At 38.1% G+C, this 11,789-nt stretch overlaps 1 protein-coding gene across 1 annotated transcript in view; it reads left to right on the top strand.

The window, feature by feature from the left end:
* The first annotated feature begins 320 nt into the window (after nucleotides 1-320).
* LOC139940978 (cytochrome P450 26A1-like) overlaps nucleotides 321-11,789 on the top strand; it is a 30,001-nt gene continuing 18,532 nt past the window's right edge. Inside the window, exon 1 of the mRNA XM_071937386.1 lies at nucleotides 321-895. The gene's annotated coding sequence lies outside the window, so the exon portion shown is untranslated. The remainder of the gene's footprint in view (nucleotides 896-11,789) is intronic.

Below are 11,789 nucleotides of genomic sequence, written 5' to 3'. Positions count from 1 at the left end.
GAAGGTTGACGGTGGCTGAAATTATAAGTCACTAATCATTGATGTCACTTCTGGGCGTTGTCAACTTAATTTACAAAGAGAGTGACTACACCTTTGGTTAATACTCGCTTCTCCCCCTATAGGCTTGGTATATATCACATGTATAGGGTAGTTGTACTTGTCCTCCGTGTGACCTTACACTCTTGTCCTATGTTGAACTTGGGCAATACTTTTCATGTCAAAGCCCCTCGTAGTTTTAACAGTGAGCTCTCCGTAACGGGAGCTGCATGTTCACACAGCTCAACACAAAAGATACACACGTAAACAATACTTACTTGCCTTTCCAAAAAGACCATACAAGCGCTGGCCTCCAGATTAGAGGGGAGTAAACCACGTGGTCGCCCTCTGTCCAATCAGAGAAGGTAAAGTACGCAATTCGCTCAGGAGCGGTATAAGGAAACGAAGCAGCTGTTTTTCGTGCTGCTGTACACTGACAGCCAGGCAGATGGTGCGAAGTCATTTATCATAATATTGAGCAATCAATGTCACCTTGACGAGAAGGCGATACCGGGTTAAAAACGTGGGTCACGGACGAGCCTATAACAATGATGCAGTCATTTGTACACGGCCGGCAAACAGTCAATTTGAACCGCCAATATATCGTTGCTGCTGCCGCTGCTTCTTCTTCGGGTTGCCAATCCTATAAAAGAGAGATACGCTGGAAATTTTTTAAGCTGTGGAGAGTCGAGATTTTCACCGGCCGCTCAGGTGTGTGAACAGTGAGCTACCTTCAGGTTCATTGGACTGTTGTTTGAACAAAGGAACCGATTTGCTAGCGGGATTTGTGTATTGATCCATTGATCCAGACAACTTTAGCTGAGTATCGATCCGGGTTTCTGATAATCGACACTGTCAGGTAGGATTTTGTTTATATCGACTACCATGGACTTGAATAAATAGTTATTGTTTTGCGTTAGCCGGTTTGTTGTGAGCGTGGCACGGTGTGCAGTACGACAGGTATAGGTTATGGGGGGTTTACTACTACGCTTGAAAAAGTTCCGTATCCTGCCCACTACTTTTTCACTCATTTGAATAAGTTAGAAACAACTATATTCATAACAAATGAAAAAGTGAAGCAGGATACGGACATGTTATACCATTTTTTCCTATTTAGTGGCAAAGAACAAATAATAATGTACAATCAACTGGCACGTTCTAAAGTAGGTCATCTAACATATAAAAAGTGAGAATGGGGATCAAATATTCATATGAATTATTTAAAATTGTAGCCGATGAAAATGCGTTTGGAAGTTGATTTCCAACAGTCTGATTTGCGACGGGTTTTGCTCTTATGGATGCCTTTTAGTTATCGTGTTTAATTGTTATTTTGTTTTGTTGTACTATTCTCGAGTATACTTAAAGGCAGTGGACACTATTGGTAATTGTCAAAGACTAGCCTTCACAGTTGGTGTATCTCAACGTATGCATAAAATAACAAATATGTGAAAACTATGGCACTTCAGAGGGAGCCGTTTCTCGCAATGTTTTATACTATTAACCTCTCCCCATTACTCGTTACCAAGTGAGGTTTTATGCTGATAATTATTTTGAGTGATTACCAATAGTGTCCACTGCCTTTAAGAGGCGAACACCAATTGTAGATTATCCTCACTTGGTGTACTTTATAAATTGATGTATTTTGTGTTATTATTGTTGCTTTAACGAGTACCGCCTCAGAAAGATAGGGTTGTCGTCTTTTGGTCAAATGCGTCGGTTCGTTTTCATTTTTTATTCAAGAATCTATAGTTTGCAAAAACACATTTTAAAATACGTCAAGTTTAGTTCGAATAGTTTTGTTTACCCCCTTCGATGTGTTCTCAACTCTAATCGGTCAAATAATTGTCTTACAGTGTTGACGTGTTTGTCAACTAAAAAGTATGCTTGTCTATCTAAATCGTACGACGCTCAATGGCAACGTACACCATTTGGCCTTTGGAACAATTCGATTGTTTTAAAGCAATCGCACAACATCGGTAAACAGTATTGTCCAAAGGCCCACACTTCGTGTATCACAACTTATATATAAAATAACAAACCTGTGAAAATTAAGGCTCAATCGGTCATCGGAGTCAGGAGAAAATAACGGGAAAACCCACCCTTGTTTCCGCACGTTTCGCCTTGTCATGACATAAGTGTTTAAAATAAATCCGTTATTCTCGATGGCGAGAATTGATAATTGTTTAATGTTTTCTCACAAAAGTAAAGCATTTCATAGAATAATGTTTAACGTGAAGTCTTTCAACATTACCTTCTGTAAACCCTGTAAGTTATTTTTAAATCTGTGAACTTTTTGTTTCTGTTCAGAAAGTGTCCAATGGCTTTAATCCTATATAAATGTAGATACAAACCCGTGAAACTAACCTGTGAACATTCAACTTCAAAATGTGGTCGCGTTTGTGAGATTATTGCCGAAAATCTGGAGCGTTGAGAAACTTTTCTGACCGTAACGCGTCTCAGGGGGACTTTTGGGGGGATAAAAACTGTTATATTTTTCCATATAACTACATAAAATTGAAGTGAACTAATTGTTTGATTTTTTTAAATTCTATAAAATTATCGCACGGTTGCAAGCTGCTTTAATACTTTTTTATTTTTTAAAACAGAATGTCCACAGATTTACATCTTACACTGTTTGAAGATAATGATTGTAGAAAGCGTACCTAAAAATATAAGTTGCTGAGGTGCTGCAGTTTTTGAGAAATGAGTAAAACAATGTCATGAAATCACGTTTTTACATGCTAAAATAATTTTCGTTTTATAATCACTGAGACGAAAATTATTTTCATGACATGTTTTACTCATTTTTTTTAAAAACTACAGCACCTCAGCAAGTAATATTTTCAGAGAAGCTATCTCCAAACTGTGTAAGTTTAATGTAAATCTGTAGACATTGTGTTTTGTGTCCTACAAAATATACATAGACCCTTTAAGACAAGAGTCCTCCCTTTAAATCTGGATCAAATTTTAGCATTTATTATTCGCTATCGTATATCAAAATGATAAAAGATGAAACCTGATAAAGCCCTACACATCCTGGGCAAGCCATGGCTGTTCGGCAACACCATGTGACGTTGTTCCCACAGTCCCTGGGATATTCACTGCCGTTTAATCAACAAGGGTGTTTTTTCGTTCATAATTCTCTTGAAACTTCGATGACCAATTGAGTCCAAATTTTCACAGGTTTGTTATTTGATTCATTTGTTGAGATACACCAAATGCGAATACTGGTCTTTGACAATTACCAAAGGTGTCCAGGGGTGGATTTCACAAAGAGTTAGGACTAGTCTTATCTCGAGTTAGGACCAGTTACTCGTCCTAACTTAGGACTATCCATGTAATTTGTATATCTCCTAGGACTAGTCCTAACTCTTTGTGAAATCGACCCCAGTGCCTTTAAAGTTGTGCCTTTAGATATAAATTGATGATCGAAAGACACAATGGTTTACCTCAGATTCGAATGTTAACCTCAATGGCACTTTTTCAATCTATCTCGAGGGAAATTTGAACATTCAATATCGCAACCATTTTTTTATGATGACCATCTTAATTACGTAAAGGTAGGGTCATAGGCCTATAATAAGTAATCCAAATATTAACATCCATGTACTCAAACTTACGTTTTGATTAGACGCACTGCAGCCGAATCTGGGCTTGTCTGGGGTGGGGTGTGTTTAAGGCAATGCTGAAAGTTACCAGTCAAGTCACAAGTCAAAGAAACAGCGACTTGAGTCCAAGTCACATAACTCGAGTCAACAACTCTGCATTTGTACCAACTTTAAAGGCACTGGACACCTTTGGTAATGGTCATAGACCAGTATTCTCGCTTGTTGTATTCCAACATATGCATAACATAACAAAATCGTTGACAGATTTTGCCAAACTGGTCATCGAAGTTGCAAGAGAATAATGAAAGAAAAAACACCCTTGTTGCATTTACTTTACATAATAAAATGCTTCAGCTGAAGTCTTTTATTATTTGAGTGAGAAATTACCTCTTTCCCAAAAAACTACGTAACTCGGAGCAATTTCTCACAATGTTTTATACTATCAACAGCTCTCCATTGCTCGTATACCAAGTAATTTTTTTTTGTGCTGACAATTATTCGGAGTAATTACCAAATAGTGTCCAGTGCCTTTAAGAAATTTTAAAAAGTTCAAACTAATCAAGAGCCTCTGCAGGTAAACATCCGGGAGAGATAATTATACAGCCGCAATCTTGAATTTCAAATGTCAGATGGAGACTGAGTCGAAGAGAGCAATTTGTGTTGATAATTATACGGGATCGCATGGTTGACACCATAGAGAAAGGGCAAGGAACCGAGGTCTATATAGTTTGCACGTAAAGTTTCACTGCGGCATCTGCCTGTCTTAAAGGCAGTGGGGTCGATTTCACTAAAGAGTTAAGGCTAGTCTTATCTCGAGTTAGGACGAGTTACTCCTCCTAACTTAGGACTAGCCTTAAGTTTTTAATATCTCCTAGGACTAGTCATGTTAGTGCTAACTCTTTGTGAAATCGACCCCTGTACACTTTTGGTTATTGTCATAGACCAGGGATGGATTTCACTGAGAGTTAAGACTAGTCTTATACCTCAAGTTAGGACGAGTTACTCGTCCCAACTTAGGACTAGCATTAAGGTTCTTTTAGTATATAGGACTGGTGCTAAGTTAGGACTATCTTTGTAAAATCGACCCCAGTATTCTCACTTGGTGTAAAATCGACCCCAGTATTCTCACTTGGTGTAAAATCGACCCCAGTATTCTCACTTGGTGTAAAATCGACCCCAGTATTCTCACTTGGTGTAAAATCGACCCCAGTATTCTCACTTGGTGTAAAATCGACCCCAGTATTATTACTTGGTGTAAAATCGACCCCAGTATTATCACTTGGTGTAAAATCGACCCCAGTATTATCACTTGGTGTAAAATCGACCCCAGTATTATCACTTGGTGAAAAATCGACCCCAGTATTCTCACTTGGTGTAAAATCGACCCCAGTATTATCACTTGGTGTAAAATCGACCCCAGTATTCTCACTTGGTGTATCCCAAGATATGCATAAAATAACAAATCTGTGAAAATTTGGACTCAATTGTTCATCAAAGTTGCAAGAAAATAGTGGAAGAAAAAACACCCTTGTTGTGCAAATTATTTGTGCTTTCAGATGCCCATAACAAAACTTGAGTGAGAAATTACCTCTTTCTTCAAACTACATCGTTACTATAGAGAGCCGTTTCTCACCCAGGCAGCTCAGATCATCGTCCACCAAACTTCTAAACATTCCACACACACGCCATTCATGGGGAGCCCGCTCCTTCTCACACTCTGGCCCATCACTATGGAACGAACTCCCACCTAAACTCCGACAAATCACTACATATTCCAGCTTCAAAACCCATTTGAAAACGTATTTTTGTGCTTAACTATACTCTTTGCAATCTGGCTTCGGCGTCTCTCCTGCGCCAGGACAGACATGGCGCATTATAAATTGCCACTATTATTGTACTAGCAAGAGCTCTCCATTTCTCGTTACCTTATAAGTTTTTATGCTAACATTCTAAAAATAGTTTTGAGTAATCACCAATAGTGTCCAGTGCATTTAAAGGTTGCAAACTAAACTGGTTTGGTAGAGCTGATGACATAGTTGCAGACAGCGTCTAAGGAATGACGGTCTAAACTTGGCAAAGCTGTATATTATTTTGTTCTTCTTTGATTTCGTTAAAAAAAACATATATGTATGTATTTGTTTTAAATACAAATCGTTTTGTAACCTCGTTGATACCTCGAAAAGCCACGTTTCGACCCCACAGTATCGTGCGCGCGGTATAGTACACATGTACACGCAGTTCGTCAAGAGCCTTGGACAAGGCTCTGTAAGAATAAGTAGGTTGGTGAATTCGGTGCCAAAGGTTTCAGATGTCCTTCAAAGTGTCAAGTACTGGGTCGTGTCAACCTCCTTACACCATGACATCATTTAATTGCATGTGATTTATTCAGGTTGTAAATCCAAGGACTCTACAAGCCATAAAACCCCAATGGAGACGAGACGAGAAAGAAGGTTAAAGTTTTAGATGTGTGGGAGGCTGAAAACCCCCAGAGAGTTAGTTATTCCAGGAAAAACCCACGCAGTCAGGTACGGACTTAAAGGACACTGTTGGTAATTACTAAAAAAATAATTGTTAGCGTAAAAACTTACTTGGATACGAGCAATGGAGAGCTGTTGATAGTATAAAATATTGCGAGAAACGGCTCCCTATAAAGTAACGTTTGACAACAAATAAAAAAAATACTTTAGGCCTGAAGCCATTTTAGGCAACTGAAAATTCATTGTTCTTTTGAAACTTCGATGACCAATCTAGTAAAAATGTTCACAGATTTATCATTCTATGCATTATTATGTTGGGGTACATAAAGTGAGAATACTGGTCAATTACCAAAAGGTGCCAGTCGAGTGCATGTATTTAAAACCACCTATACAAAATGACACGAACAAAATTGCATCGTGGCCTTCCGATGACCATAATAGCAAAATCTTAGAATACTGGTCTTTGACAATTACCGAAGGTGTCCATTGTATTTAGAAACCACCATAATACAAAATGGCAAACGATAATGTCTTGTGGCCTTCCGATGGCAACAATATAAGCAACATTCATGGGGCAATATTGTAGAGTACTCGTCTTTGACAACATTACCAAACTAAAGGTGTCCAGTGCATTAAAAAAAACCACCAATATACAAAATGACCCTAAAAATTGCATCATGGCCTTCCGATGGCCATATAGACAAAATCGTGTGCTACTATCGTAGAATACTAGTCTTTGACAATTACCAAAGGTGTCCAGTGCATTTAAAAACCACCAAATACAAAATGACCCCAAAATTGCACCATGGCCTTCCAATGGCCATAACAAAAACATTCCTTGGCTATTATCGTAAAGTACTGGTGACAATACTACCAAAGGTGTCCAGGGGTCGAGTTCACAAAGAACTTTGGACTAGTCTAACTTTTTAGTTCCAGTCCTAGGAGATAATACAAAAGGACCAGACTTAGGCCAGGACGAGTTATTCATCCTACTATAAAACTCGAGAAAAGACTAGTCTTAATTCTTTTTGAAATCCACCCAAATGCATTTAAAAATCACCAAACCAAAACACTCAAAAAATTGCACTGCGTACTTCCGATGAGTACAACAATTCGTGGGGTACTAATCGCATCACTAACTGCCCCAGGATTGACCCCTGTGTAACCCTTCCGTCGATAATGGTTTCAAAAAGTCCTTGCCGAATTCCCAGGGTCCGGTTGTTATCAATACTCACTTTTTCTTGGACTCTCTCTCTTTCTTTCTCTCCAAGGCATCTCTGTTTTCTCTTTGTATCTTATAAACCAAGGCCCCCACAAAGCATCTGCTAAGCAGAAACTAAAGCTTAAAGGCAGTGGACATTATTGGTAATTACTAAAAAATAATTATTAGCATAAAACCTTACTTGGTAACGAATAATGGGGAGAGGTTGATAGTATAATACGTGAGAAACGGCTCGCTCTGAAAAGACGTATCGTATAGTTTTCAAAAAAGAAGTAATTTTCCACGAATTTGATTTGGAGACCTCAGAAATAGATTTCGTGGTCTCGAAATCGATCATCTGAAAGCTGCACAACTCCGTGTGATAAGGGTGCATTTTCTTTCATTATTATCTCGCAACTTCACCGACCAATTGAACTCAAATTCTCACAGGTTTGTTATTTTATGCATAAGTTGTGAGAAGACTGTCTTTGACCAGTGCCCAGTGTCTTTAATACCGTTTGTTGAAATCTTAGGCCGAATAAATACACTTAAACATGCGGTGAACATTAGACGTTGAAATCGGCTGACAACAATGTAAACAGTACAAACAATATTGTTTAAAGGAGTAACCAATAAACAAAGCTATAGGTTTTCTCAATCAATTTCAGAAAATGAGCAGCTAATTTAACTACTTGCAATAATGTCTGCCGGATGGTTTTGCATATGCAATCGTGTCCGCCCGGATGCGGCTGCATAATGCAATTGTGTCCGCCTGGACACATTTGCATATGCAGTTGTGTCCGCCCCGTGCAAAACCGTCCTTGTAGTAAATTAAACGTCCTTGGTCGACGGAACATGTTCGCCATTATTTTTACAGTCTAAGTGCATTTCATGAATGACATGGGAAATGTTTGGCCGTTGGGTATTTGCTGCAATCGTAAAATACGTGAGTATTCATGCTGCATATACTTAGGTATAGTGCATGCACGCCGCGCTCGCTTATGTACATGTCCACCGGACGGTTTTTGCATAGCCCCGGACACGATTGCATATGCAAAAGTGTCCGGAGCGGACGGTTTTGCATGGCGGACATAATTGCATCTGACACCGGCCCCTGGTAATCTTCCCGATTAGCTAGAAACAGGTTTAACACAGGGTCACACAACAGCCACGCGCCGCGCCACATTTACAATAACCAAATTGTAAAAAACTATAGATGTTTGCCTGGCATGAAATAGCCTTGAATGTTTGAACTCAAAAGTATTACGTAATGCGCGTCTACACTGTCCTTCAGATAACAATATTATTTGGCTCATTATGGACCAAAGTAGTAAATACAAGTGGTAGTTAAGCAGTTGGTGGGGATCAGTCGAACACTGGGTAGCTCGAGGTACGGTTTTCTTTCCTGATAAGTGCTTGGATTTGGTTCTATCGATGGGTTACTCGTGGTTGCATTTGATGAAACTGTTGGCATTAGTTCCGCCTATGCTTGCTTTGAATTGTAAGTATTTTATTTATGATGTATGCAACAATTTTATATTTTATGTGGTGCTTGTTTTATGTGGCACGGTGTTTACCACACTCTCCTATTGTATCTTTGGTGTGTTCTAAAAATCTGATAATTTTAATTTTTCTTTAAAAAAAATGTGTTTTAAAGGCACTGCATGGACACCTTTGGTAGTTATCAAAGATCAGGCTACTCGCTTGATGTATCTCATGCACAGAATAACAAACCTGTGAAAATTGGTCGTCGAAGTTGCGAGGTAATAATGAAAGAAAAAACACCCTTGTCACACGAAGTTGTGTGTGCTTTCAGATGCTTGATTTACGGGACCTCAAAATCTAATTCTGAGGTCTCGAAACCAAATTCAAATATTTTAGCGGAAAATTACTTCTTTCTCGAAAACTACGTTGCATAAAATCACAAACCTAAGAAAATTTGAGCTCAATTAGTAATCGAAATTGCGAGATAATAATGAAAGAAAAAACACCTTTGTCAGACGAAGTTGTGTGCTTTCAGATGTTTGGTTTACGGGACCTCAAAATCTTATTCTGAGGTCTCGAAATCAAATTATTTGAAAATTACTTCTTTCTCGAAAACTACGTTACTTAATAGAGGGAGCCATTTCTCACACTGTTTTATACTATCAACAGCTCTCCATTGCTCGTTACCAATTGAGTTTTTATGCTAACAATTATTGGAGTCTGCAACATTATCTTACAAGTTACAACATTATTTAGGATAGTGCTTCGGATGTGCAACTTTCCTGTTTTGAATTGTTGATGTCTTGCTCAATTTTGTTTTATGCCAAATTACATCGGGTTTTTTTAACACAAATTTAGAGAGAGTGCAGCTTACATTCACAAGTTTTCAATCTTATTCTTCTTTCGTTTGATCTGTGGACCATGGTGAACATTGAAGTTGGTAAATGCACGCAGGCTACAACCATCCCTGTGAAAATGTCATCAACTTTGGGGTGACCCCGGGTGAAAACAGCGAAAACTTATAATCTTCGCCGGGGATTTTATGCGCTTTAATACCGGGCTTATTTCGATTGAGTGGGTCTAAAAACACCTCTTCTCTTCAATTTGTCTGGTACTAATTATTAATTGGCCTCTAAAGGCAATGAATACTGTTGGTAAATACTCAAAAGAATTGTTAGCACAAAAACTTACTTGTTAACGAGCAATGGGGAGCTGTTGATAGTATAAAACAATGTGAGAAACGGCTCCCTCTTCAGTACCGTAGTTTTTTGAGAAAGAGGTAAATTCTCACTCAAATAATCAAATTCTTCAGCTGAAGCCTTTAATCATGCATCTGAAAACACAAAAAGTAATGCAACAAGGGTGTTTTTTCTTTCATTATTCTTTTGCAATATCGATGGCCCATTGAGCCCAATTTTTCACAGGTTTGTTATTTTATGCATATGTCGGGATACTCCAAGTGAGAATACTGGTCTTTGCCAATTACAAAGGTATCCATGCCTTTATAACAGAACTTTTTGTACGTTTTATTTGAAATTATCGTGTGTGTTTTTCCTTCTCCTTTTTCCTTTGTGAATTTTTGTTTTAATTAATGGAAAACACTTCGATCATGTACTAGATGGAAAGCCCTTCCCTGGACACACCTTTTAGAGACATTTTATTTAATTATTTAATTTTGTTTGCCTGCCTTGCTTTTTTTTTTTGCTTTCAATTTTGAGGAGGTATTAAACACACCCAAGACATACACTCGGATCCGTCTTTATGGTAATTGCTTGTTTCCATAAATTAATTCACTTTTTCACCACTTGGGTATGCGCTATAAAAATGATCAGTGATTATGTTGTGCAGTTAAAACAGCATTAGTTAAAGCCATTAGACACTTTCTGAACAGAACAAAAATTAAAAGTTCACAGATTTACAAATAAGTTACAGGGTTTACAGAAGGAATGCTAAAAGACTTCCCTTGAAATATTATTACACAAAATGCTTTAGTCTTTGAGAAAACATTAAAACAATCAATTCTCGATATCGAGAATAACGGATTTATTTTAAACACTGACACGGAAAGGTGGAAAGGTTTGTGGTAACACCATGTAATGACTATCTCTAATGAGTTGGGATGGTTCTAAATAGAACCGTTGGTTTCAACTCGTAGTTTCGATCAGTATGCTATGATCGTCTTCTGGAGAAAACAATTATTAATCTTAACAGAGCTCATTTTAAAATAATGATTTATTTCTTTTTTGATTAGAAAAAATGATACATAGCTTGTTATCCTCAAACCAATTCCTCAAACTAATGGCAGATTTGGAACGCTAGGTGGCAGCAGACTTACCAGGTAAATTTCCATTGTGTACGTAGTTCTGAGCATGCGCACATTACCGAGATTTTACCTGGTAAGTCTGCTGCCACCAAGCGTCCCCAAATGTCTCCCATTTGAAGCGTAACTGCGGTAACGTTTCTCAGATTGTGTACGGAGATCAGGAATATCTCAAAAACGCTACCATGTTTTGAGATGCAATTTTCACCGGTTAATTATATTGTATACAACGACAATAAAACAATGATACAACGATTCCAAGAACCAAACGTATACAACGCCATCAAAGGCACTGGCACTGGCACTATTGGTAATTACTCAAAATAAGTGTTAGCATAAAAACCTTACTTGGTAACGAGCAATGGAGAGCAGTTGATATGATCAAACATTGTGAGAAATGGCTTCCTCTGAAGTAACTTAGTTTTTGAGGAAGAGGTGATTTCTCACTCAAATAATAAAAATATACTTCAGCTGAAGCATTTTATTGTGCATCTGAAAGCACACAACGTAATGCAACGTAAGTGTGTTTTGTCTTTCATTTTTTTCTTGCAACTTCGATGACCATTGAGCCCAAATTTGGCAGGTTTTAAATTTTAAGCATTTGTTGGGATACACCAAGTGAGAATACTGGTCTTTGCCAAATACTAAACGTGTCCAGTGCC

Source organism: Asterias amurensis, chromosome 8, assembly GCF_032118995.1.
Source record: "Asterias amurensis chromosome 8, ASM3211899v1".
NCBI classification, from domain to species: Eukaryota; Metazoa; Echinodermata; class Asteroidea; order Forcipulatida; family Asteriidae; genus Asterias; species Asterias amurensis.
The sequence above is the reverse complement of the archived record's forward strand: the minus strand, read 5'-3'. Positions and strand labels throughout refer to the sequence as shown.